General features: G+C 43.6%; 1 protein-coding gene across 2 annotated transcripts in view; it reads right to left on the bottom strand.

Moving 5' to 3' along the window:
• The window catches only part of FGF13 (fibroblast growth factor 13), a 273,215-nt gene that overhangs the window by 211,526 nt on the left and 35,969 nt on the right, over positions 1 to 25,720 (bottom strand). The gene's annotated exons all lie outside the window — the stretch shown is intronic.

Below are 25,720 nucleotides of genomic sequence, written 5' to 3'. Positions count from 1 at the left end.
ATTTTCCTTTCTGTTCAGATTCTTTCGCATTTAGGAATCCTATCATCAGTCATAATGATTTTTCATGCACTAACTAGACTGAGGAAGTGAATAATGCATTATTCCTTACACACAGCTTTTCCAAATGGCTTCTTTGCCCAGGGTACAACGCGGTAGACCCCGTGGTCTGACTTTTTGCTGACTAATACAAAGAGAACGCGTGCTGCAATCTCATATTCCATCCTTTGGTTGCCCAACAAGGTGCAGCCGCTGCACACTGGGTTTGCTGGAATCGCAGGTGGCTGCCGTGCTCCAGCATCTCTCATATCATAGGAAGCCACAAAAATTTAAAAAAAAGTTGACCAGATAGAGTTTATCCGCCCTGTGAACCACACATAGCACAGCGTCATTAACACTGTTTCAAACACAACCTCCTCGTGCCCCAACCTAGGGTTGTTTTGGTGGGTGATGTCCATGAGAATTTGAGCTTTATTCCCAGCAGAACTCCAGACCTGAGAGCACGATATTAAAGATTCCCTGATTTAGAGCATGCAACTGTCTCAAAGATGTGACACATTACAGACTGCGATGGTAAGAAAGGAGAAATCATTTCACAGTTCAGCAGGGCTCCAGCTGTTTAGCAAACAAGCAATAAATAACACAAAGCAGCGATAGCTTCATAAAGGCAAGGGAGCAGCTGAAGGTGAATGAGCTGAAGAAGGAGGAAAACCATGTTTTGCATTTGGGAAGGAAATGAGAATGAAGCTGCAGGGAGTGAAGAGGGCAGGAGATGGTGAGCTTGGAGGAAACCAGCGGGATTGACCAGATGAAGAAGACAGCAAGGACAAAAAACAAAGCTATGGCCAGCTGGTTCCCCACCGCCCTGCCAGCTGGGCAAGCCCAGGATGGAAACCACAAACCAAAATAGCAACATCTGCACCCTTGGTGAAGGCCTGAGGGGCCACATATGAACATTGGTGAAGGCAAAGTGAGGTCTACTGAGACCACATTTGGAAAAAAAAAATAAATAAATAAAAAAATCCAACAAGTACTTACTCCTGGTAGGGAGCACGGCAAATTTCCACAGCCTGAGCACAATTGTACTTATGTTCTTTGAAAGATCATCGACAACAGGACCCTTGCACTTTCCTCTTATGAAAACACAGCTACTTTGTGTGTCTTAGGAGACACAGGACAGGAGGATAGGAAATAAAAAGCAAATAAAGACCCAACTTTAGGACATCTTCACACCTGTGAAGAATTCTCCCTCTCAGTGGAAGCCCCCTTACTCTTGAGGTAACAGTTCATGGCCCAGCAGATTTGTGGGATTGGGTCCGAAATGCTTCACAAGGAAAGGAAATGTGCAGCCCAGGGTGGACATGAAGCTCGTCACACAATTTCTTTTCATCTCCTGAAGCTGCCGTGATATCTATTTTGCAGAGCAAGAGTGGTTCAGCTGCACGTTCATGGGTTGACAGAAGGGTAAAGGGCAAGGCAGAACTTTTCAGGACAATGGCCTCTGGAGTTTGTCCTTTCCTTTATTAAAACTGGAAGGTTATTTATAGAATACAGTTTCACTTCAAGCCCTGTCAAATACTATATCACTCAGGACGCATCAAAAGTACAACAGCAAAACTGAAATGAATTAAAATCATCATCTTTTGAACCATCTGATGCCTGGTGAAATAGAAAAGGACAGGATGAGCAATGATACCCTTTGGAACCAAAACAAGGAGAAGAGAATTTTAATCCATCTCTTTAGAGCTTATCTTCCATTTTGAGCATTTGAGGAAGAAGTTGACATGTCTGGCTGTAAGGCACAGACGACTCCATCAGTGATGGAACAAACCAAAAATGGTGGTTTGCATCATCAGACAAGTCACATCTGTGACTCGGACACTAGTGCACTATTCAAGTAAACTTCCAAGTATACTCTCACTCTGCCGCCCAAGGAGTTTTTGCATTGCAAGTTAAACGTTAGAATTCATTTTTCAATAAATTCAAATTAATTATCTCATAAATTTCAATTAATTTTCCGTGAAAGCAGATGCAAGAAACGTAAGCATATGAAGAAGCAGAAGGAATAATTAGTGAATTTGAGAGAATTTCTTAAAAAAGAAACATCTACACATAACGACTTTCTTTCTGTGCATGTCTGTCCAGCAGAGGCAATGACAATGAATGATCAGGCAGCATTTAGTACCCTGATTAGAGGCAACTGATCATCCCAGTAGCAACACATATATAATATAGCGAGGTGCCTGGCAGCAGTGCATTTCAAGTATTTCATTGAGCGCTACATAAATCAAAATTCAAACACAGTCCTAAAGCTCAGTTAACCCCAATATAAGCAGAACAAGGAGACAAAAGCCTTTATTTTCTATGGATTCTTAGGGCGGCTCCAAGCTATACCACATGCCAGTTACTCAAAGGTGACATATCCATCAGGAATGAGAGCAGGAGGCATGACCAGAAGACAACTTCTGGAAACGGAAAAGAAATCTTAACTATCTCCACACCAGAACCTGCAGGTCTCATCAAATAAAAGACTGGGGGCGTGGGGGGGAATACCCATGATTTTCCTGAAAGAAAACAAAATTCTCACTTTTCAGCTAGGACAATTTCCTCAAATTTTACTGTTTAGGGAAGGGGATTAAGTGAATTATTTCCTGCTACCTCAGGAATAAGAAAAAGAATACTTTTTGACAACCCTAAGACGTTTTGGGTTGAATCAATTCACACTGTATCCCATTGCTTTCTTACTGCTACCTGTGCGTTACTGAATGGCAACAAGTTGAAGCCAGCGCAATTTCACTTGTTCCAGACCCTTCATCTGGATTTACCTGACTTCAGAGCATTACAGAAATCATGTAGGGCCCTTACAACTCCAAGCCTTCCTCTAGGCATGGCTTCATCTCCTGAACTGTGGCAAAGAAACAAACATTCCACAGTAGGAAACATTTTAATATCAAACTGATTTGTAAGGATACTCCTACTCATCCCATGTACTGAAACAAAGCACTCATTTCCGAACGGTTAAGATGTCTTTTTAATTTTTTTTTTAATAAAAAATGCCTTAATTGAACACTATCAAATTCAAAATAACCTCAGAACCTTTGTTTTCTACACAAAGTAATTTCATCTTCCTTATAGTTGTGTCCTCACTTGCTTTTGGGTGATAAGAAGACTTGGGTACATCACCAACCCAAGGAACAAGAGAAACAGATGCTGTCTGACCCTTCTGAAGTAGGTATTGCTCGATAAGTGCATCAACCTGGACCTCAAGGTCTAGTCTTTTCGTTCCAAACCTTAGTTCTCAATTTAGGATGAAAAAAATCCAGCTGAAATGTCAGAATTTTCCACCCGATGGAAATCCTAAATTTATTCAGCTGAGCTCTCCTCCTGGCTCCGTGCAGATGAATGCTTTCCCCAGAGCGTGGTGGAGGAGGGATTTCTCAAACCACGATATTACACAATATTAGTACCAGACTGCTGTGGACTTGTACGTGACAGTCAGCTGTTGTGCAAAACATGGGTAAGTAAATTCCAGAGGTTAATCACAGTTACTCTCATTTGTAGGCCCACTGGAGTCCCTACAAGCAGTTATAGGGAAAAGGCTTTTGACTGATAGGCCCCGAAATTATCTCAGTTCATTGCAAAACTTACTAGTTCACAATATTTTCTGGGAGACCTCTACAGAAATTTCTCAAACATATTTTCATTTCTTATGTGTCACCAGAAAAGGCAAATTCTAGACAGACACCTTCCAAGAAAAACAGGTGGGAAAAAAATTCTTTATTTTATTATTTCCTTAGTTTTATTTTGCTCCCTGTTTTGCAGAGTTCAAAAAGGAACGTAATTAAAAATTTACTCTTCAAAACCAATTTTTCATCTTTTTTCCCCACAGATCCAGCTGGGGGGAGGAGGAGGAGGGTGTGAGGAGCAGAAAAGGCCTTGAGGGCTCAGCAACAACAAAACCCATCAGCGCACTACCAGCGCTGTTCTCATCCCAAACCCAAAACACAGCACTACGCCAGCTGCTAGCAAGAAAGTCAACCCCATCCCAGCTGAAACCATGACAGGGGAAGGAAAAAAAAAAAAAGAAAGGAAAAAAGAGACTTCCCATCACATAAATAATAAAAAAGATGCTCAAAGACTGAAAATTTCACACACACCTTTTGAAGTTATTTTTTACTTCTTTATATTTTGTTGCATGCTCTACCTGCTGTTTTGGTGCTCTTTTTTTCCCCTTGGTAGCTTGACAAGTTCTTTTTTTTTAAAAAAAAAGATTTTTAAAAGGCTGAGAAGACAACAATTCAAGAAGTTTCCACTGATCTGGTCCAAACAGAAGAAAGATTCCTTTTCGTTGAGTTTGCAAACTGCAATCCTTTGAACAAAAGGCACTTGACTTGCGTGATGCCAAACCTCTCCTCAGCTGAGAGCTTACACAATGCAGGCTCCATCCACAGTAACACAAGTGTAATAGGGGAGGAAAAAATAAATATATTTAAACCAATCTCCTCCTTTGGCCAGGCTCACCACATAGAAATTATCTTTTTGCCGTTTAGGCATGGAGAAGTGACATATTTTGCTGTAGGAGAGAGACAATACCTGGGTCCAGGCGGGGAGGTGACAGAGCTGAACAAGCTCCCAGCATCGGTCCGCATCGAGCTCATTTCCTCAGAGCTCGCTGCATTACCCACAAAATGGTTACAAAACAAAAGCAAATCTCCGGAAAACCACTCAGCTGTAATCTTTGTAGACATTTCCAGCATCAGCCAGCCAAAAGGCAAGAGGCTCACCTTTCTCCTTAGCTCACCTTTACTCAGCTTTCCTTTCTACTTGCACTGTTCCCCAAACTGCCAAACACAAGTCAACCCCTTACAAAGCGCTGTGCTTTCCACAGCCTAGCACAAAACATGCATTTGTGATCCTTCAGACAGGCAGCTCCCCCCAAAGCCACTCACTCTCATCCTTCGCCACACGTTTTTAGGTACCGGGACGCTGACCACTGTCTGTGCAAGGAAGGTGCCACACAGACCTACAGGTCTAACTGGTTCTGCACCGTCTGTGTTAGATGTGGCCAGCGCAAAGTAATGAAACCCAGTCTGCACCAAAGGAAGGAGTGAACCTTGTAGAAAAGGGCTCAGTGAAAACAGACCGTGCTTCACAGAGCTTGCGAAAGCCAGGAGAAGTCACGCTGCAAAGCACTGCTGCTCCTGGCGTTCAAGCCTCCATCCCATTAGTTTTATCTTGGCTTAATCTCCTGGGAAGAACTTGGAGAACCGGATGTGCCAAACTCCAAATCCCTTGCTCTTTTCTCTTTTAAATTAAATACAAATTAATCATGTTACAATAGCACGAGGGCGCCGCAATGACCTTCATCAGATGGCACTCCACAAGGCCACACTGCATCCAGAGGTACGCGGCGTTAACCATGCTCCGGGCACACCAAGGGTCTCAAAACCGGAAAAATGGTTTGAATCAGCAATTCTCACGTTCAGATAAATACGGTTGTGAAGCAGATGGAATACACAATGGTATGTATAAACGCTTTCCTTTTCCTCTGTTTCCTTTAGTCACTAAGAACACAAACCTAATTCACAAATGTGCACTCACAGTGTATTAGCAGCCTGCCTCTGCGATCTCCCAGCGTAAAGAACACGGAAATTAAAGGTTTGAAAACCATATCTTTTCAAAGCCAAATGGGCTCCTTTAAGTCACTAATAGCTTTGCAGAAAATTCCCCTGTGAAGATGAAGGGGGGTGATATGTTAGAAACGCTGTTCTGAGCTAATTTATAAGTACTGCATGTGGCTGGGCTGGAGAAACGTTTTCCCCACGATTAAACAGAATTACTGGAAGGCTTACTGTATGCATATGTTGATTAACTTTAATTGCAGAGCTGTTATGAAACTGGCGGGAAAGAACATAATAGACCACTGTAACTTCTTGGATACTCCTCACACCGAGAAAATTCAGGAGAAAAACATAGGGAAGTAAAGTGGGATGCCCACCTCCGCAGCTTACGCTGCCATTCTGCTGAGGCAGCGTTCCCATCACTTCACAGCAGGAGCTTTCCCACTTCCCAGTACAAAACACTCGTGTCTTCCTTGTACAGCAGTAACACAGTGTCATCTCCAAGGGAAAAAAATGACAATTGGATAACTCACCTAAAAGCCTCCACGAAACAGCAGTTTCATGGGTGGTTTCAGAACCAGAAGAGAGATAATACTGTGTTTGATGGTGTGGGACATGCCTACAACTTTCCAGAATATTGACATGAAGCTGCTATTCACACCAAAGCCTCCCTCAAGCGCTCCCGTCTCATGGTTTTTCAGACACCCGGCATAAATCCTAAGTAACGCTTCCCTGTAGCAGTCACAACTGTGAGCACAGCATCTTTTTTCAGCCTCTGATTTACACTACAGCATCACTTTTAAATGTCTTCCACACGTTTGGGATATATGAGAATGAGTTTTCTTTTCTTTTTTTTTTTTTAATAAAAAAAACCTCCTAGATATAACAGCACCAAAGACATGGTACATACAGAGAAACACATAGTCCACCCCCTCATTCCAAGAGGCCATAAGACCTGAAACACAAAGATTTGAAGCACGTAATCTATTACCAGTTAGTGATGCTTGAGCACTGCATTTTAAGTAATACGCACTAGTAACAAAAATCAACACAGTCTCTGGCATCACCATTGTTCATTTTTTCCCTTTTTATGTGGTGTCATCATCATCATCATGAGAGCTTTGAGCTCAGTTTATCACTCGGGTGGGTGAATAGCCACACAGGGAGAGATTAACATGCATTTGAAATGTAACGGCAAATGCAATTTCAAATGGGAGGCCTACATCTTCTGCCTTTCTTTCTTTCAACAAGATTATTGAAAGTGGTTCAGAATTGCACTTTAGCTTCGATTCATTCCCATAGCCACATCTCTATCCCTTGTGGCACACGCACCCTCAAAGGGCAAAGGATCAACACCCACCAGAAAAGCTTGATCCTATTTGTACTTCAACATACTTCCTAAACCGCCGATAAGAACACGCAGAACTGGGAAGAACATCAGGAGCTGCTGATTCACTCTGAAACGCCTCACCGCAAACCAGCGAGCGTGTCCCTGAACCCTTTTCAGCTTTTCAAATTGGCTCTTCACCTGAGCAAGCTCAGTCTCGGAAAACACCAGCCGCCACCTCTGCAGCCCTTCACCTTGGTGGCACATGTCTCTGAATAGAGCAGTTCTTCGTGCTCCCCATCAACAGCGACCGGAACAAAGTGCCCTTGGCTGGAAGGGCACACAACGTGTCACAGAGACACTAATTTATCACAAGTATCTGCTGATTAAATTAGCCGAGCTCTAGAACAGGGCTATTAACAGGACTCATCAAATCGCTTGAAGGACCATGAAGTAGACACCTACCTACACAAAACCAAGCAGAAAAGCAAAACAGCCAAATGCAAAACATTCATAATTCAACAACTCCCTCCCATGCCACAGAGGCACTAATTTATCACAATGTTAGAATCATCCTGTGGGAATGCAGTGGGAAGCAGCAGCATTCTGATTCTTGCAGATAATGATGTAAAATTTCTAGGGTATAAGGGAGGAAAAGGGCTATTTCGGCTTTTCTGACTCTCGGAGGTGACGAAATGCATCAGACTCCCCGCGAGAATTCTCCTGGAAAGCAGGTGGGCTGGGAGGAGGAGAAAGACAGCTACAGCCTGCGTTATGTTTTCCCCCAAAGTTTTGCTAGGTACAAAGCAAATCACCATGAAATGAAATTTATTCTTTCAGCCAAATGATGTTCTGAGACAGGTATTCATGAACCTCCCATGTTCGTGATGCCTGAATGACCCCCAGAGAATTTGCGTTTGCCAAGTTTAAAAGTTTCCCTGCCTCTGACGGTGTCCCGGAGCATGTGAGCTCCACAAGCCATTCCTTTACGCCAGAGATCACCAGCAGCAGCTTTGTGTTACCGCAGATCACACACCGCTACCCATCTTTTACAGAGTTACCAACGGACCTCCATATTGGCAAAATCCTAATACCCCTCTGCAAAGGGAACACATCCATCAGGTTCTCTTTCTAGATAGGAAGGAGTAAAGAAACCAGAAATATATTTTCATCACCTGGCTAAGCAACTCAAGCGTTAAACCCAACCCAACCCAACCCGAATATCCTGATTACCATGACAGCCTTCACATGGTTCAAAGGCTTTTCACATTCAGTTCAGGCACTGGACCCACTTTTTCTTTTAACTGCAGGTTCTACACTGTTTTAATCCAGAAAACTCAACAGTTAATACAAGCAGTAGACATTTAAGCATGTTGATCCAGCTTTACACATTGGCAAAAATGGCATTTAAAATTCCATCAATATCAACAGTGAAACTTTCAAATAACGATGCAATGCATTCAATCTTTTGTTTTTCACTGAAGCATCATGCTGAATTCACTAGAGATGAAAACAGCACAATTTAACTCCTCTTTCCTGCTTTTAACACCTGAAGTCATAACTTGTCAATAATCATGGGAGTGGGCGCCTTTCACTGTTCATAGAACCACAGAATGGTTTGGGTTGGAAGGGACCTTAAAGCCCACCCAGTGCCACCCCCTGCCCTGGGCAGGGACACCTCCCACCAGACCAGGTTGCTCCAAGCCCCGTCCAGCCTGGCCTTGAACCCCTCCAGGGATGGGGCAGCCACAGCTTCTCTAGGCAACCTGGGCCAGGGGCTCACCACCCTCACAGCAAAGAATTTCTTCCTCAGATCTCATCTAAACCTCCCCTCTTCCAGTTTAAAACCACTCCCCCTCATCCCATGGCTCCCCTCCCTGATCCAGAGTCCCTCCCCAGCTTTCCTGGAGCCCCTTTAGGGACTGGCAGGGGCTCTAAGGTCTCCCCGGAGCCTTCTCTTCTCCAGGCTGAACACCCCCAGCTCTCTCAGCCTGTCCTCACAGCAGAGGGGCTCCAGCCCTCCCAGCATCTCCGTGGTCTCCTCTGGACCCATTCCAACAGGTCTACGTCCTTCTTGTGTTGAGATCGTGTGCTGTTGCGTCTGAATTGCTGCGGAGAGCAGGCTCCAGCAGCAGAAATCATGCTCGGTTGCTTTGAAAGGCCACGCTCCTCGGCTCAATTCTTTCTGCCGTATACTTAACTGCCACACCTCCTGCCTTCCCAAGCTAACAATCAACTGCACTTGGTGGCCACCTGCACCAGCGTCCCTTTGGGTGATGGCACAGTGGTGCCCAGGCAGCGTCAAGGGCCAGGCAGCTCCTTGGTGGGGCTGGAGGACAGCTTTCCCGCAGGAAGGACGAGGCATGCCGGCAAACATGCTGCAGCTGGGATAAAGAGAGAATTAAATCCACTCTGGCAGAGTCAGAGTTGAAGGTACAGGCACCCAACCACTGTGGCAGAAACTGCTACTGGAAATACTTGTCCACAACCCAATTTCTTGGGGAGCACTGCAGGAGAAGCGTATATAAAAAAGCAGGAGTTAGCATGGCAGACTGCTCTGAAGGCAGATGTTTATTCAAGACTGCTTCTGCATATGTGAAGCGGGCACAATAGAAAAGGCTTTTATTTGGTTAATGCACTAAAAAGTGGATGCTTTTATTATTCAAGATTTTATGATGTAAATCCTGCAAGAATGGCTGGGGCTGGAGCTATTTATCATCTGGCACTCTATACTTTGTTTCCATAGAAGGAAATGAAAAAGGCCAGGAAGGTTCAGCCAATTTGTCTTTTAATGCTCTTTATTGGCTCATTACTGATTAATTCTTTCTAACGCTCTGCCCTAGATCCTAAATTCACAATGGCTCAATGGAGATGAAAGATTTCAAAATCCCCATCTCTCCCGGTTCCTGAGCCTATGTTAAAAAAAAAAAACAACAAACAAACAAAAAAAAAAACCAAACCAAACCATTTCTGCCACTGCCCAGCACACTGCTGTCGAAGGAAATCATCCAGGACAGAAAAACATCTTTGGAAGATTAAGTGGTGCGAAAAATGAAACAGGCAAAGATCACAACCCAAGCTGGTCCTGAAGAGCCGCAAAACAGTAAAGGACCCACTCAATAACGATAACATCCGCCACCGCTCAGCCACTAAATCTACAACTTATTTATGCCTCACACTGCACTACCGCAGTACTGCAGCATTCAACCGCTTCAGTGATTGAATTCTTTGAAGGAGCGTGGATTTATTTCTTCAGTGTGTTGTTAAAGGCAGAAAATATTACTGTTCCACAATCAGAAATCAAAGAAAAGTCTTAGAAATGCCATGTAACAAGAACATTATTCATTTGAAGGCTTTCTTTGGATTAAAGAAAGCTACAGCCCTGATCACAGTGGTCTTCACAAGTCTCGCAGCAATTTAACAATGCGTGTGTCAATACGCTGTCCTATATGCCATGATGTGCATAAGAATACTCTGCCAACATCAAGTTTCTTCCAGGATTTCAGCTAATCTCTTCACAGTCTTTCCTGAAGCCGTCAAAGAACCAGGTGAATAGGACAGGAGTCTCATATCCTTTTCCTACCACAATTATCAACATTTTTTTTTATTTGTGGCCAATTCGCTTACCCATTTTGCATCTCGCTTCTGTTTACAGATCAGGAAGCAACTAAATAGTCATCTTCATGGTGCGCTTTGAGATCTCCGGAGGAAGGATGCCCTTTCTGCTCAGTATTTTTACCGATCTGCTCCCCATGCTGTTACTAGCTGTTGCAGTTCAAAGCAAAGGTGACTGCGTTTCAGTGATCCTGGATGAAAAGCATGATATAAATAGCAGTCTCTCTATTAAATTCGTTAAGTAGGCCTACCGAAATCAAGTGATAAAATTAACCGGATGAACTAATAGTAGTGTATCATTAAATAATCATCATGTCACACGGAACGCAGTGCTTACCACAGAGAGAGAAACGGAGCACCCGTAGTAAGCCTGTTTGAGCAAAACCACCTGCAGATTGGGGTTCCCTGTTTGGCATATTTTTCTTTCTACGGCTCCAGAGCAAGAGTACGCCATGGATTCAGCAAACAGGGGATTAGTGGTAATCAGAAGGTAGAGATAAAGACTGATTTCCGACAGATGAATACATTAGCCCGTAACTCATTTACTCAAATTGGCTGATATGGCAGTACATTAATTAAAACTACTTTATACAGGGGATATTAATGAAGATCATCTGCAACTGAAATCACAGGTGCATAAATTTTGAATAAGTCTCCCAGATAATGGGACACCAATCCTCTGCCTGCTGGTGACCTGCAGCGCTGTCAGCCTTTGTCCATAATGTGTTCAGCGGCCAACAACAACAGAGATAAACATTGCTGCTCTAGGAACTAAAACGAGAAATCCGATCTCCCCGGAACGCCACTGCTAACAAGGACATCTATCAGGAACTTGTGGTCAGGGACCTGACTGGAAAAAGAAACTGGATTATCCTCCCTCCCATACCCTGCTAACAGGGACCTGGGCAGTGGCAGCCTGCATTGTCCTGCCAACGCCGTAGGAGTTTCAAGAGAAACTTTAGTCACCGAGACTCTCAATCCAAGTGCTTCCAAGTCCAAAAATAATGTTTAACAAGAGATTTGTAAGGATGATGCACTACAGTGTAGCATCTTTATGCAGGTGCAATTACCTGTGCTTTCCGTTAACAGCCACTTTGTGATGATCCTTAATATTGTGTTATTAGGTCCGTATTTTGAAACACAGATCTAGGCCTGCAAGTAAGATTTCATTAAGCAATATTGCAGTCTTAATCAAAGGTCATTACCACCATTACCTATAATTACCCAATCTGAAACGAATTTTACAGATAAGGCATTCACGGGAAAAAATTATTCATGCCTGCAACAGGTTCTTTTTACAGACATGTCTGGAGTTCAACAGCTTCAGATTTGGTGAAGTTAGTGCATAGAAATGCTTTTTTTTGTTGTTGTTAAGGTACAGTTTTCCCTTTTATGGTTGCACAAGAAATGTATATAGACATTTGTATATATGCAATGTATATATAGACTACTGTATCAAATCAGTAACATTATCTCAATCTTTAGCACGAATAACCTTATAATATCTCCAATATATGCAGAAGCTTTAGAGAAGACATGTTTGCCTTTAAGTACACTTGACAAGACTGTAGCTCTGCCATTCACCCCAAACGAAGAGAATCATACATAAACATGTAAATTTACACATAATGCAATTAATCCAGGTGATGCATTCATCTGAATCACAAAAGCTTTTTTTTTTTTTAATTAAAAAAAAAACATCAAAAAACCCCAAAGAACTTCAGTTCCCTAGATCAACTAGTATTTTTGGCCTAAGGACACTGACATCACCACTCTACTCAGAAAGCTAAAAGCATGGGTACCACAGCCAGGAAGGTTACTCTTAACTTCAGAGCTAACGGAGATCTTTGATGGGATTTAACACTTGAGGAGATGGTTGGTCTCTAGCCAGGTGTCTGAGTGTCGTTAATTGGAACATTACCTAGTCAGTATTGCTAAAAATACCTTTGCCACGATGACGTGCTGAGTAGTCTGCACTCAGCCACAGCACTTCAGGCAGTTTCCCGTAGTCATTAACCATAAGCAAATCTGCGCAAGAAAAAAAGAACGTTGCGCAAAACTTTTTGTATCTCTGTCATCACACAGACGATCAATGCTGTTGGAAACGCCTCTAGAGCTTAAGATCTCCCAACAATTCATCACTAATCCTGCTTTTTCATTCCCTTCTTCCTACCATGTTGTGATTCTTGTTGCTATCAAACTGGAAAGGATGGAAACTCTGACCAAAATTACTGGGTCTAACCAACCCACTGGGGCACCAGAAGGGTGCCACCAGGCACTGCAGCCTCCGTGCCCGGGACCTGGCCAGTTCCAACCCACATGGCAGAGGCAGTGCTGCTCCACACCAGAACTTATGCAGCACAGGGTCTTTAAAGTCTTAGGTAACGCTTTCCATTCTCACCACTACACACAAGGACTTTCAAGGCCGTAGCATGGCACACTAAAATAAAAACTTTATCAGCATTCATAGATATACCAAATACGAGGCTTTATTACTTCTCAGAAAGTAGCAGTCATTCATTTCTTTAACATTATGGGTTATAATGAGGTTTTGGGAAGTCTGCTTTGTCTGATAAAGTATGTAATTCCCTACAGAAGCAGATAGAACCTTTCACTGTTTTGTTTGCATCAACCTTCTCAATCAGTGTGGGTGTGGGTGTTTTGTTGGTTTTGTTTGTTTGTTTTAGAGTACAGTTTTCCTTTCTCAAGGTTGCACCAGAAATGTATTTAAAGCCTCTGACAAATACATGCCACGCTTTCACTGCTCCCTGTACCTTACCTCTCCCAACATCTTCACGGCTAATAGAGATGACAAGTATTACTAAAAGTTGCTGTATCTACAGACCAGTTCTGAAGGCACCTTTGTAAGTTTTGGGGTGGTGTTGTTTTTGTTTTGCTTTAAATAACATCATTATGTCATTATTATCCTGTACAAAAAGGATTTTCAAGAGCATCCATTTCTCTTTTACTAAGCATTCCAAGAGCATGAAAGTTCAGCTTTTCCCTTGCAAGTCACTTCACTTAGGCCTCTCTATTTAACAATCCACAGACTGCCTTGGAGATCTGGAGGGCATGAAAATCCTGCAGAAGAGATCCGCTGGGAACACCACCCTGTGAGGTTTACTGCTGGGTGTTGATTACGGTGGGTGCTGTGAAATCCAAAAGTCCCCTATGGACCTCACAGCCATCGTGACCTGCTCCTCAGCAACCACATGCAATATAAGTGGGTACGAACATCCTGTAGTTTCTGTTCATATTTCCATCGAACTTTCCCCAACCGCCCTGCATCACCAGCCCCTGGGAATGGCCAACTTCAGGAGCACCCGGATTTATTTTGGCAATCACCAGCACAAGGTGCCCAGGAATACAATGCCAGCAGCAGCTCTTGGCTGCAGGCAAAGTTTCAAATCGCTTGGAAGTGGTTTGAATGCCATGACTGTGCTCCTGCCTGCTCTGCTCCTGATCACACATAAGCCTCAAAGGTCCTTGTTCCACAAGGAAAAAAAAAAGTCTTCTCCTTCACAGAATCAGAATGGTAGGGGTTGGAAGGGACCTTCGGAGATAATCCAGTCCAACCCCCTGCCAGAGCAGGGTCACCCAGAGCAGGTGGCACAGGAACGCCTCCAGGCGGGTTTGGAATGTCTCCAGAGACGGAGACTCCACCACCTCTCTGGGCAGCCTGTGCCAGGGCTCTGCCACCCTCACAGGAAAGAAGTTCCTCCTCATGTTGAGATGGAATTTCCCATGTTCGAGTTTGTGCCCGTTACCTCTTGTCCTGTCACTGGGCACCACTGAGAAGAGCCTGGCCCCATCCTCCTGACACCCACCCATTAGCTATTGCTGAGCATTGATGAGATCCCCTCTCAGCCTGCTCTCCTCCAGGCTGAACAGCCCCAGGGCTCTCAGCCTTTCCTCAGCAGAGAGGTGCTCCAGTCCCCTGAGCATCTTCATAGCCCTCTGCTGGACTCTCTCCAGCAGTCCCCTGTCCTTCCTGAACTGCAGAGCCCAGAACTGGGCTCTTTATGTTATTTTAAGCAAGTTATGCTTTATGTTATTTTAAGCAAGTGCATGGTCCAATTGACTTCAGAGGATCTACTCACGTGCTGAGCTGGACATATGCTTAAATATGCCAGATCCTGCCTCCCCTGCACCAAGCCCTCCCACACTCCTTCTCCTCTCCGAGCCTGCTCTGATCGGGCTCGAGTGTGTCCGCACGGATTATGCTCAGAAACACCGTAAGATCCCAAAGCGTGCCCGAGACTGATCCCGTGGCTACAGCCTCTTTGCATTCCCACGCTAGAAACAATGCTCGGAACCTCTTCTTTCTGTTTGCCACACGTGGCATTTCCTCCCGTAGCATCTTTGCCTCTGAAAGCAAACACCTCAATTTTAGTCTGGCACAAAAGCATCTGCTCAAAGCCTTCCACCTACGTCAGCTCAAGAAACGTTCTTGCCGTTAACTCTCACTTGGCCAGAGCAGTGCGAGCTCGTGTAACCTGCTGGATCAGACCCTGCTCTCACCCCACAGGAACTCAGGAGTAACTAAAATAATCTGGTCCAGAATTCATAATTATGCTACTACATTTCTGCCAGCTGCATATAAAGATACACACACCCCCCCAAAAAAAAAATTAAAAAAAAAGAAATCAGTAAACTGATTTCCAGGCCCTTTGAAGTGCAAAAGAGAAACCTATGCCTGCCTGCATTTGGATTCATTATCTACTTTCCTTATATATTCTGAGGAGCTAAGAAGGCACCCAAGATAAACAGCTTGAAATCATCTGATATCTTCATGTGACCTCCCTCTCTGCAATTTGCATGGGCTTCGAGTTTCCAGATGAAGACGTCGGATGGAATAGTGCTAGGATTAATTTTAGCCTCCTCAAGATGACTCGCTGATTCCAGAATAAGGCCATAACACTTGACAGAGCACAATATTTTTCCTTGCCAACATAAGCTGTTTCAGGCTTCTCGGGACTGAAATAAAGTGTACAAAACCACTTCCAAGCAAAGAAGTGGTGGGAGCTTTGGGAGCAGAGGGAAAAATTAAAATAGCATCATTCTTCGCGGTTTGCAAATCAGGATATGGAGCGCGCACCTGCGGGGCAGCCGGCACGGCACAAATCTGAGCCCCACAGCATCTCCTCTAAGTGAGACGTTCACTAAAGCTTGTCAAAAGATGGTACAAACACACTTTTGGTATGTTGATAGAACAAATTTCTCTACTATTTCACTTCCAACTACCTGGAGTAACAGACTAACTGAGGGAAGCTTTAGTACCACAAGGAACAAAGGCGTGTTCACTGCGATGGCCCTGCATCCTTCAGCCCAACGCACATCCTTACGGAACCCCACAGCCATCCATGAATTTTAGCATACACTCCACAGCAGAGTTAATACAGCTTCAAGACTGTATTACCTTGAGTTTTTCAGAGACACTTGATGTCAGCGGCTCTAGAGAAAGCAATCAAGCCTTTCTGAATCTCCGCCATAGAGAAAGAGAGCCCAGTTCTGCCTTCTCTTACACATTGCCATCCCGCCTGCAGCCCCTGAACGTGTTCACTTTGAGTTATAAGCCTGCAACTCTCAAAAATGAGCTCACGCTTCAATAACTTCCAGTGTCCTTGTCGGCCAAAATACTACCAGGTGTGTTGGTAAAGAGATTTTTTTTTTTTATTATTTCTTTTTTTTCTTTTTTTTTTTCCCAGCCAATTGTCAGAGTAAAACAGAATCTACCATGGTAGCGCAGTCACGCGCTTCTGGCAGTATAATGAAAAACTGGAGTGCTGAGGGCCAAGGTTGCTGAGAGGGGAGATGAGGATGCTTTTGAGAGCATCCAAACTGCACTGCGAAGGAGTAATCTGAATACTGACTTCTGTAAGGGGCACAGAGGGGTTCGGTACGTGCCAAAGTCATCACCTGGTCTCAGGAGGGAGCGAGCAGAGGCTGTGGCAGCACGTGAGCCCATCCACCCTGCATCCACAGGGCAGCCCGAGCCTGGTCCTGTCTGCTACAAAGCAACCCACTAGTTAAAAAAAAAATACCACTCTTGCAACTTTTCCTCTCTGCCACAGAAAACAGCAATTAACTTACTTGTGTCCAATCTACAAGTAACGTTCTAAATATCTGAGCAGCCAGGAAGAGCTATGGACTTCCATGTTGTGGGGGGGGGGGGGGGGGAAATCAAGACGTATTTACTGAGCATGTCACAAGACATATTTACAAGCAGTTTAACTCAAGGGTGCGTACATATTTCTGCCTAGAAAATCCCAGAAAAAAAAAAATAATGTAACAAGCCTACCTAGTGCCTGAAAAAACCCACAAGTCAATCATGTTCTAATACTTAGATTCTTAATAAACTACGCTGATATATTTTGCATGAACTACACCACAAACGAATTACAGTGGAAGCTAATGCAGATCATGGCTATATTTGTTACATGAACTTTCTCTTGCTGTGGATAACTGCTTGACTCTACCAGGACACGACTGCTGGCTTGTAAGTGGACTTCAGGGGATGATTTTTTTGAACTACTATGCTCTAATGAGACTTTCCATCAGCGTCTACGCTTTCAGCACTTGAAAGAGAATGAAGAGGGATGAAACCTGGGGCAAAGATACAGGAGCCGAAAAATATCCCAGCTCAACACAAGCAGAACAAAATACCATCTTAACAACAGCAATGTGAACAGAGAGGAAAAAGTAGCTGGTGAAATTAGCAGATGAATTCAAGAGACAAATATGTCCATGACCTGGGAAACCTTGGCACCACGACAACTGACTTGGAAAGCTGTGGAAGGGATGTGGAAAGTGAAGCAATGAAGGACACAGAAAATCAAGCCAGCCTCGTGGGTAGAGATGAACAAGATTGATGCAGAGCATGAAACCCACCAGGGTGAGGTGATAAAAACACTCTCCCAACTGAAACCAGCAGAAATCAGCGACTTGAGGACACACTAACAGCAAAAGCAGACAAATAGCTTTGCCCTAAAAATGTCATGTTTGGGCTGGCAAGGACCCTGAGGAGGGAGGGGGCTTTCTTGGGGCTAGTCTTTCTCACAAGCTTATGGCAGCTGGTGCTGTCTGGCGTCGCAGCTCCTCAAGCAGCCCCAAAGGTGCCGCAATGGTATCTCACACCCCTGCTGGTGCCAAAACCGTGACATTCGACATCTCAAGATCATGCATCAAAAGAAGCGTGGCCAGCAGGGAAAGGGAGGTGATTCTGCCACTCTGCTCCATCTGGGGAGACACCCCCTTGCAGTGCTGCCTCCAGCCCTGGAGCCTCAGCACAAGGAGGACATGGACCTCTTGGAGCGGCTCCAGAGGAGGCCATGAAGATGCTGGGAGGGCTGGAGCCCCTCTCATATGAAGACAGGCTGAGAGAGTTGGGGGTGTTCAGCCTGGAGAAGAGAAGGCTCCGGGGAGACCTTAGAGCCCCTTCAGGAAAGGTGGGGAGGGACTCTGGATCAGGGAGTAGGGCAATAGGATGAGGGGTAACAGTTTTAAACTGGAAGAGGGGAGATTTAGATGGGATATGAGGAAGAAATTCTTTGCTGTGAGGGTGGTGAGCCCCTGGCCCAGGTTGCCCAGAGAAGCTGTGGCTGCCCCAGCCCTGGAGGGGTTCAAGGCCAGGCTGGACGGGGCTTGGAACAACCTGGTCTGGTGGGATGTGTCCCTTCCTAGGGCAGGGGGGTTGGGACTAGATGATCTTTAAGGTCCCTTCCAACCCAAACCATTCTATGATCTCTGCCCCACCAGCCCAGGGACCCCTCACCAGGTGCCTGGCACTGGGAGGGTGCAGGATGGGGTTACGCAGGCACCGCTGTGATCACACCCAGTCTCACCAGCAGCTTCTCCCCTTCCTGCAGAGCCTGGGGAGCTGCATACTGTGAGGGATGGCCATGACATTTTAGGCCAGCCTAAATAAAAGACCTTGACTGTAATCCTAGACTTTTTACAGTCAACAGCACTTGTTCTCAGAAGCGCCGGGATTTCACCCATGACATTGAGACGGCCCCAGTGCCAGCAGCCCACCTCCCAGGAACAGCACCCATGGGGTCTTAAGGGAAAACACTCAAAAGCCCGAACGCTCCTGACCAAAAGGAGCACAGAGCTACTTAAATCTGCTCTATCCTGCCACAAATGTGGTTTGGGGTTTTGTTTCGTTTTTTAAACACATGCATATTTAATACCTAGAGTTCTTTCGAAAGTATTTTAAGAATTAAAAACAAAGCCAGACAGCAGCAGGATGATCTTTGGAAAGCTTCAAAGAAATACAGTGTGCGCTTGTTTGTCTTTCTTGTGAAGGAAAAGATTTGGTGTGTTTATGGACTAAGAAAAAAAACAAAGTGGTGTTTGAGCAACTATAATCTGCCCCAATACAAAGAATTTGTGAAATGGTAAAAAGAAATAAGGGGAAAGGCTGAAATCTCCTCATTATATAAATATAACAAAATAAAGATAAATGCAAATAAGGGAGTTCTTGTGAGTATGGGGAATAGTGCTCCCATTGCTACGTGAAAGCCCTTTTGCATACGCTGCCGCAGGTTAAAAATATTAAGCAGACACATGTGCCTTTGCTTTGTCCATGGGACACAGTTGGTCCCAAAAACCCCCAAAAGAAAAAGAATCCCAGGATCTACAAGAAGCCACTAAGAACTTAAGTTGCAATATATTAAGAGAAGAATACTGGCATACTGATAGCAATCACATAGTTTGTTGCAGTGCATTAGAGAGTACAAAATAACATAAGCTAATAAACCCCAAGCTAATACTCCCTTTTATTTTCATGCCTCGTATCTGGAAAAAGACAAGTTACGAAGGCTGAAGAATTTACCAAATAAAAATGAGGAAAATCTGCTGCAGCTCTCCTACAACAGAAAAACTGTCAAGTTATTATTTCTCTAACCAATTAATCACATCAGGGGAACACTACATGAGCTTTTAAGAGTTTTCTGCACTACAGACTGAATACCAAATTCAATTAACTCTCCTGAGTTTCTGGTAGTAGGGTAGGAGGTACGATTTTGCATAGCGTGATTTAATTCTGTCCTATTATTATATACATGCCTTTTTTCTTTTTAAGAAAAAAAAAAAAAAAAAACAAGCAGACAAGTAAACTATCAGTTTTCATGACATTTACTTCCTATTATTCCTTTCAAAGTATTTCATCTCTCCTAAAGTTAGTTCGGCATGGAAGAAATCAAATTAGAAGAAACTGGCAGACCTATAAATCATGCCTTGCTTTACATAGCCCCTCATCAGAAGTTACAAGTCTACTACTTAATTTCCAATCAATTAATTACTAGTGAAATCCATTACAACGAAGTGTGCACAGAATAAACGCGAAAACTAAAATCTGAGCAAAATCTTAGTTGAGCAAGAGCTGTCGCCAAAGTAAGATTTGTCTGAATTTTCTTTCAATTTTGTGCAAATACTGTTATTTAAGCTTTCTTTGAAATAACACAGGTTTTTTTCGAAATGAAAGCTAAAAAAACTAAAATGTTCAGCTGACTTTTCTTGTTATTATGCTCAACAGTTCCACAATTCTGAAAAATGTACACTTCCACAGTCACAAAACTAAGTCATGCAAAGCAGGTAATTCACCTAAGCAAAAATTCCAAGTTTTTTCTAATCTTTAACTGTCCTGTCTTTTAAAATAATTTGCAGGGAAGCACGTGCAGAATTCCACAATATGCAAATATTAGAGAGGGAAAAAAAACCCAACAATTAAAAATATTGTAATATTGACAGAATATATATACAGACTTCTCACTAACAGAATTAGACTGATTCAGTTACAGAATAAAAACTCATTGAAAATGGCCAATTCACTTCAACTTTGACTTACTGAATGTTTGAAGACATCTCGTCACCAGCAATACACAGACCAAGAATTCACCATGCAAATTCAATTGATAAACTTTGAATGTATAGCATTTTTCCCCGCAAGCAGTTTATTTTCTCAGTGGATAAATAAAACCTACTTTTATCAAGCATGCAATTATTCGTTCAGTTTTTATGTCATCTCTGAATAAAGGCACACGAAGAAGGGAGAGAAGATTCACTGTAGAACCAACCTGTTACTGGTGCCAACCCAGAAACATCTTTTCAAAATCTCGAAGAATTTTAAACACCACTTAATCGGACTTACAAACAAACGGTTATCAGTTTTAATTGGATCACTCATGGTATCTCTCTGAAACTGTTTCTTCATCTATGTTTACCTGCTCCCAGACAAGTGAAAATAGGATGTGTGTGCTATTATTGGGTAATTAAATTAAGCCTAAAAAAATACCATCTGTGATCAAGCGTTCTATAATTAACATATGTTTACAGATATGGTGTCATCAAAATTAACTACACTCTAATCTCAATAAATGTGAATTTTGATCTTTTTATTAACTAATCTATTGAACACGTTTTCCAAGCTCTTGACAAAAGGTCATTTCATTAGCAGCGAACTCTGGCTGTAAGAACACTCGACACCGTGTTGAACTGCTCCAGTTACTTCCCAAATACCAGCTCCGAGGCAACCCATAGAAGATGAGGGGGGAAATAAAAATTAAATAATAATTAAAAAAAAACAAAAAGGCATTATTTGCAGTAGACAGACTCTTCCTCCTCCAAAAGCTTTTTACCTTTTCCTGTCCTGTGCAAACTACCTGCCATAAACATATTAAAAGTTCAGGATAAAAAGACGACTATATTGTAACATTACACACAGGAGAGCGGAGCGCGAATACTGTGGGGCCAGCAGCTGAACTGTGCCCGTTCATTTCACCTTATGGGTTACAAGAAACCTCACCCAATGACAACAGAGTCTCTAAGCGCAAGTTTAGAGAGATCACGATCTGACACAACGGCATCTCTAGATTGAGAAAAAGACCACCGACATACTCGTGTGCATGCAGCAAAGCACCTGCGTTGGCTCTGCACGGCACCGATGGGGGGACAGCCTGGACCTGGAAGACTCCCTTCTCCTCCGATGCCGTGCACTTTCCGTGAAGCTCTATGCCAGGCATCTACAGGATTCTTGGCTGCACTACCAATGATGTTTGAAGATGTTCTTCAAAGCATAGTTTTCCCACTTATTTAATGTGCATAGGCAGCACCCTTATTTACTAACCAATGCTCTCTGAAGCATAGCTCCCCGATCATGGGGGACTCAGCTGTAACATCTCCTTCTTAACCGGACATCTCCCTCGATGAGAAGGCAGCCATGCATTTCATGTGAGCAACTGCGCTTATACCGTACCCGCTCCTGGATTTCTCCTGTTGCCCGTGGAGAAAGAGATAGCAGTTTCTAAACCGTCTCTGCTGCTTGTTAAAAGCACAAGCTTCAGAACCACCCTGCCAGGCCGTACAGCCTCTGGTCTCTACTCACTTAAGATAACTTTTTTAACCACAGGCAGCACAAACAGAACTAATGGGGTCCTTATCTACAAAAAAAAAGGGGATGAATCCAAAAAGGTCTCCAAGACACACTCTTTTAAAAAAGCAAATCATTATACTACCAGATTAGTATATAAATAGACCTTTGCTGCCATTAGCCTGAGGACATGGAGTTTAAGAACAAAGACCAATATCCAAAAATCTGGCTGGACTCACTGTACAAGCTAGAGATGAAGAGAGAAGATGATGTTATCCCTGCTTAATACACTTACATACAGAAAACTTCTGTCCGAGTATGGCATTTCCAGTCAAACCTACTCTGAGATCCCCTGTTCTGCATGTTTGGCCATAAGTCTTTGAAGAGCAGCAAGGTTCTCCAAAAAAATCTGTAAACTGAGGAACATGGCAAGCCACTAGAAGTGAGACGAGACACCAAGGTCTTCAGCAAAAAGAGGTAGTAAAAAGAGGTAGACTTTGAAAATGAAATATCTACATTTGGCCAACAGACAAAAGTAACGCAGAGGACTGAGGGAACAAAGCAAGGCAGAAAATCCATCCATTTTAAGGGTATGTGAAAAGTAAGGGAGGCAAAAAAGACCAGAAAAAGTAATTTTCACATTAAATACCACCAGCCCCAACCACTAAGAAAAAGCTTTCCGAGCTCTTCCCCATGCTTTCCCAGCCAAAGACAATACAAGAACAAGACCCAGCCCTCTCCTTGTGACACTCTTCTGTAGCTTTACTGCAGTCTCTAGACTTCCTAAAAAATACACATTTTAATTTCATTTTCAATGTCAAATAACTGATTTCAAGTGCATTTCCCACAGCAACCCATACATTCTCCGGCTTTCTATTTTTAAATGTGTGATAGCTCACAGCTCTTTGAGGCTGCAGCACACATTATACTGCAAAATTACCATGTCAACAAATAACTTTTCTTTACTTGTAAACAGTGCCTCTTTGTGAACTGGCAGATGTCTGCCAAATTACGCTTTTACTCATCGAGATGTTCGTTGGGAAAAATATCAGTAAGATACAACCCTTTTGTGCAGCAGGCAGCAACAAAAGACTTGATGGAAAATGACTACCCCAAAATACTCATATCTCAACAAATAAAAGACAGTTCTGAGAGCTGGTGTGCAAGCAAGGGATCTCAGGCCCTTGAGGAGAGCCGTCATCTGATAAATTCTTTACAAAGGGGACGCGTAATTCAAAACCAATCAATAAGTAGGTGCCAAATTCTCAGAAAATGAGTCCCAGAGTCCAGACCTCAAGTGTGTACATACGTGCCGTTATACTTGCACATATACCGAGGCTGCAAACACAAACTGCGCTTGAATTCCTACCTTTGTAGGTATGTAGAGGTCAAAAGGTGCCAAAATGCCAGGTTGCTTGTCCCAGCTACGTGCACAGATCAGCTCCTGCCCATCAACTGACCCCCGAGGGAACGTGATGCTCAGCTGACTTTCCAGACAGGCAGGGTGCAACCGCTCTGCCCCACTGTCCCCTCCTGCCACGCGTCTCGCTCACCCCAGACCATCCCTGTAGCTCAGCCTCTCCAACCAAGCTGGCACAGGTTAAGGGGCCGCACCAAGAGACCCCCTTGGAGATGCTCCAGGAGCACCCCAGACATCATGCCACCAAGCCCTGGCATCTCACCCACCCAACACAGATGCAGCTCGGCCTCGACACAACATGTAAAACGGGGAGGACTCAAGTGCTTCCCCTCGCTAAAATTAATCAGACAATAACTTATTTATTAGGGGGGTTATTCAAGCCACTACTTGAAGAGTCACTGTTTAAAGTAGTCACCAGTGTGTCGGTTTTAATTTTATATTTTAATAGCTGTGCTTCACAAAACACACAAACAGATTTAAAAAAAAAACCAAAACACATACATAGGTGCACATACCCAACTTTAACCCCCAGCACCCAAGGAAAGGATCAAAACTCCAAACTTCCCAAGTAAAAGAAAGGCATCCGATCATTCCCGAAATGGAAACAAATGTGCCTCTTAATTGCTTACCCCAAGAAAAATTTAATCCTCTGGTGAGGAGCCTGTTGTAGGCAGGAGTAAGACGCCTATGGGCATAATTCCTGTTTCTGGAGATAAAGCCGGAGGAGGCAGCACAGAGGTGTAACAGTTGTGCTGGCAGCACCTGGGCTCCTGGGGACAACAGACTCGGAGCAGGGCTCCCCACAGCTCTCTCACCCTTCCAAAGCAAGAATTAAAATCCACACAGAATATCATGAAAAAGCCTTCTAACGAACACTGATTTTTCCCCTCATCCTGCTGCACAGTGAGGAGCTGGGAGGAAAAGAGTGAGTTTCCCCATGGCCACAACCTGACAACCCCGATAGCCGTGCGACACCCTGATGGTCCTCCCGCCCCTCTACAACGGGCAAGTGCATAACGCAGCTCCTCATTTCTGATGCTTTTTTCCCCAAAAGGACTGCAGGGTCATCCAAAGTAAAGAAGAGTGAGCGTCATCCCCACAAATGCCTGATCGTGAGTGTCCCTTGAAGGAAGGCCATTCAAAAAAAAAAAAAAAAAAGGTTTCACCAATTTGCATCACCAGCAGCTAGCCAGAAGTAAATGAGCAAGGAATTTCTCCTGGTAAAGACGAGTGTGAGGAAAAAACCTGAAACATTCAAAAATATTTATATGAACGGTCACGATCAGGTACTGATAACACCCACGGGAAGAAGGGTGGGCACATGAGGCCAGAACACATCCACATTCTGGTCTCAACACCACAAACCAAGAGGACAGGAGGTGGATGCTTGCTATAAATGGTAGGAAAGGGGGCGACGAGGCCATGCGGATGAAGGAAAAGCTATAGTTACTGCTGGCAGTGCCAAAAGGAGCACAAGTAACTAAAATTGTATGACCTTTTTATTTTTAAGCGCACGCATTGCAATGCAAGTTAATTAAAAGGATCCATTTTCATCGTATGCGGGATCTATATACTGCTGCATTACCATGGCTATGCACAGCACACGTGCTCAGCGTATGGAAAAGAGACTAACTGCATATCAAAAATCACCATAGAAGACTGAAAAGAGTAAAGGCGAACCAAATAGGTAAGCTGTATAGCTTTGACAGCACCACCGAAAAGCCAAATCAGACAGGTGGCCATAGAGACCAGCTGAGAAAAGAAGCTAGTCTTACACTAAAAAATAAATCGGTCTCTTTGTGGACACTTAATTCCTTTATTGACTCAACAGGAGCCATGCAAATGTACGACTAAAACAATAGAGAAGACAGATAAATTTAGAAACACAAGCAAGGCACCGTTTCATAGAGAAATCCTCATAAAACTGGAAACCATTAAATGGAAGATGAAGAAGTTTGTTCATGTCACAGGAATCCAGATCCTGCAACAAACAGCAAAATTTAATATCCTTCTACTAATATCCTTCTGTGAAACCTAGGTCTTGCGACAAACAGCCCAATCCAATATCCTTCTATTGAAGCACCAAATGAAATCCTCATGTACCAGAGAGGACAAAGCAGCTTTCTGCACTGAACAATAGCTACCCGCAATTTGCATTTAAAATTCTCTAATCTAAGTACGATCCAAATGTAACTCCCGAAGCAATCAAACCTCATGTATTTTGATATTATTTTCGAAGTGAACAGGAAAAAAAAAAAAGCATGCGCACACAGAGGAGAGGGATGCCACCTTCAACCAACAATTATTGAACTGACTTGAAAACAAGGACAACGATGAGATCCTCCCAATGGGAGGTAAAGTGCTTGATT

This window comes from Chroicocephalus ridibundus, chromosome 9, assembly GCF_963924245.1.
Source record: "Chroicocephalus ridibundus chromosome 9, bChrRid1.1, whole genome shotgun sequence".
In the NCBI taxonomy this organism is placed as follows: Eukaryota; Metazoa; Chordata; class Aves; order Charadriiformes; family Laridae; genus Chroicocephalus; species Chroicocephalus ridibundus.
This window is presented reverse-complemented; position numbering and strand designations above follow the sequence as displayed.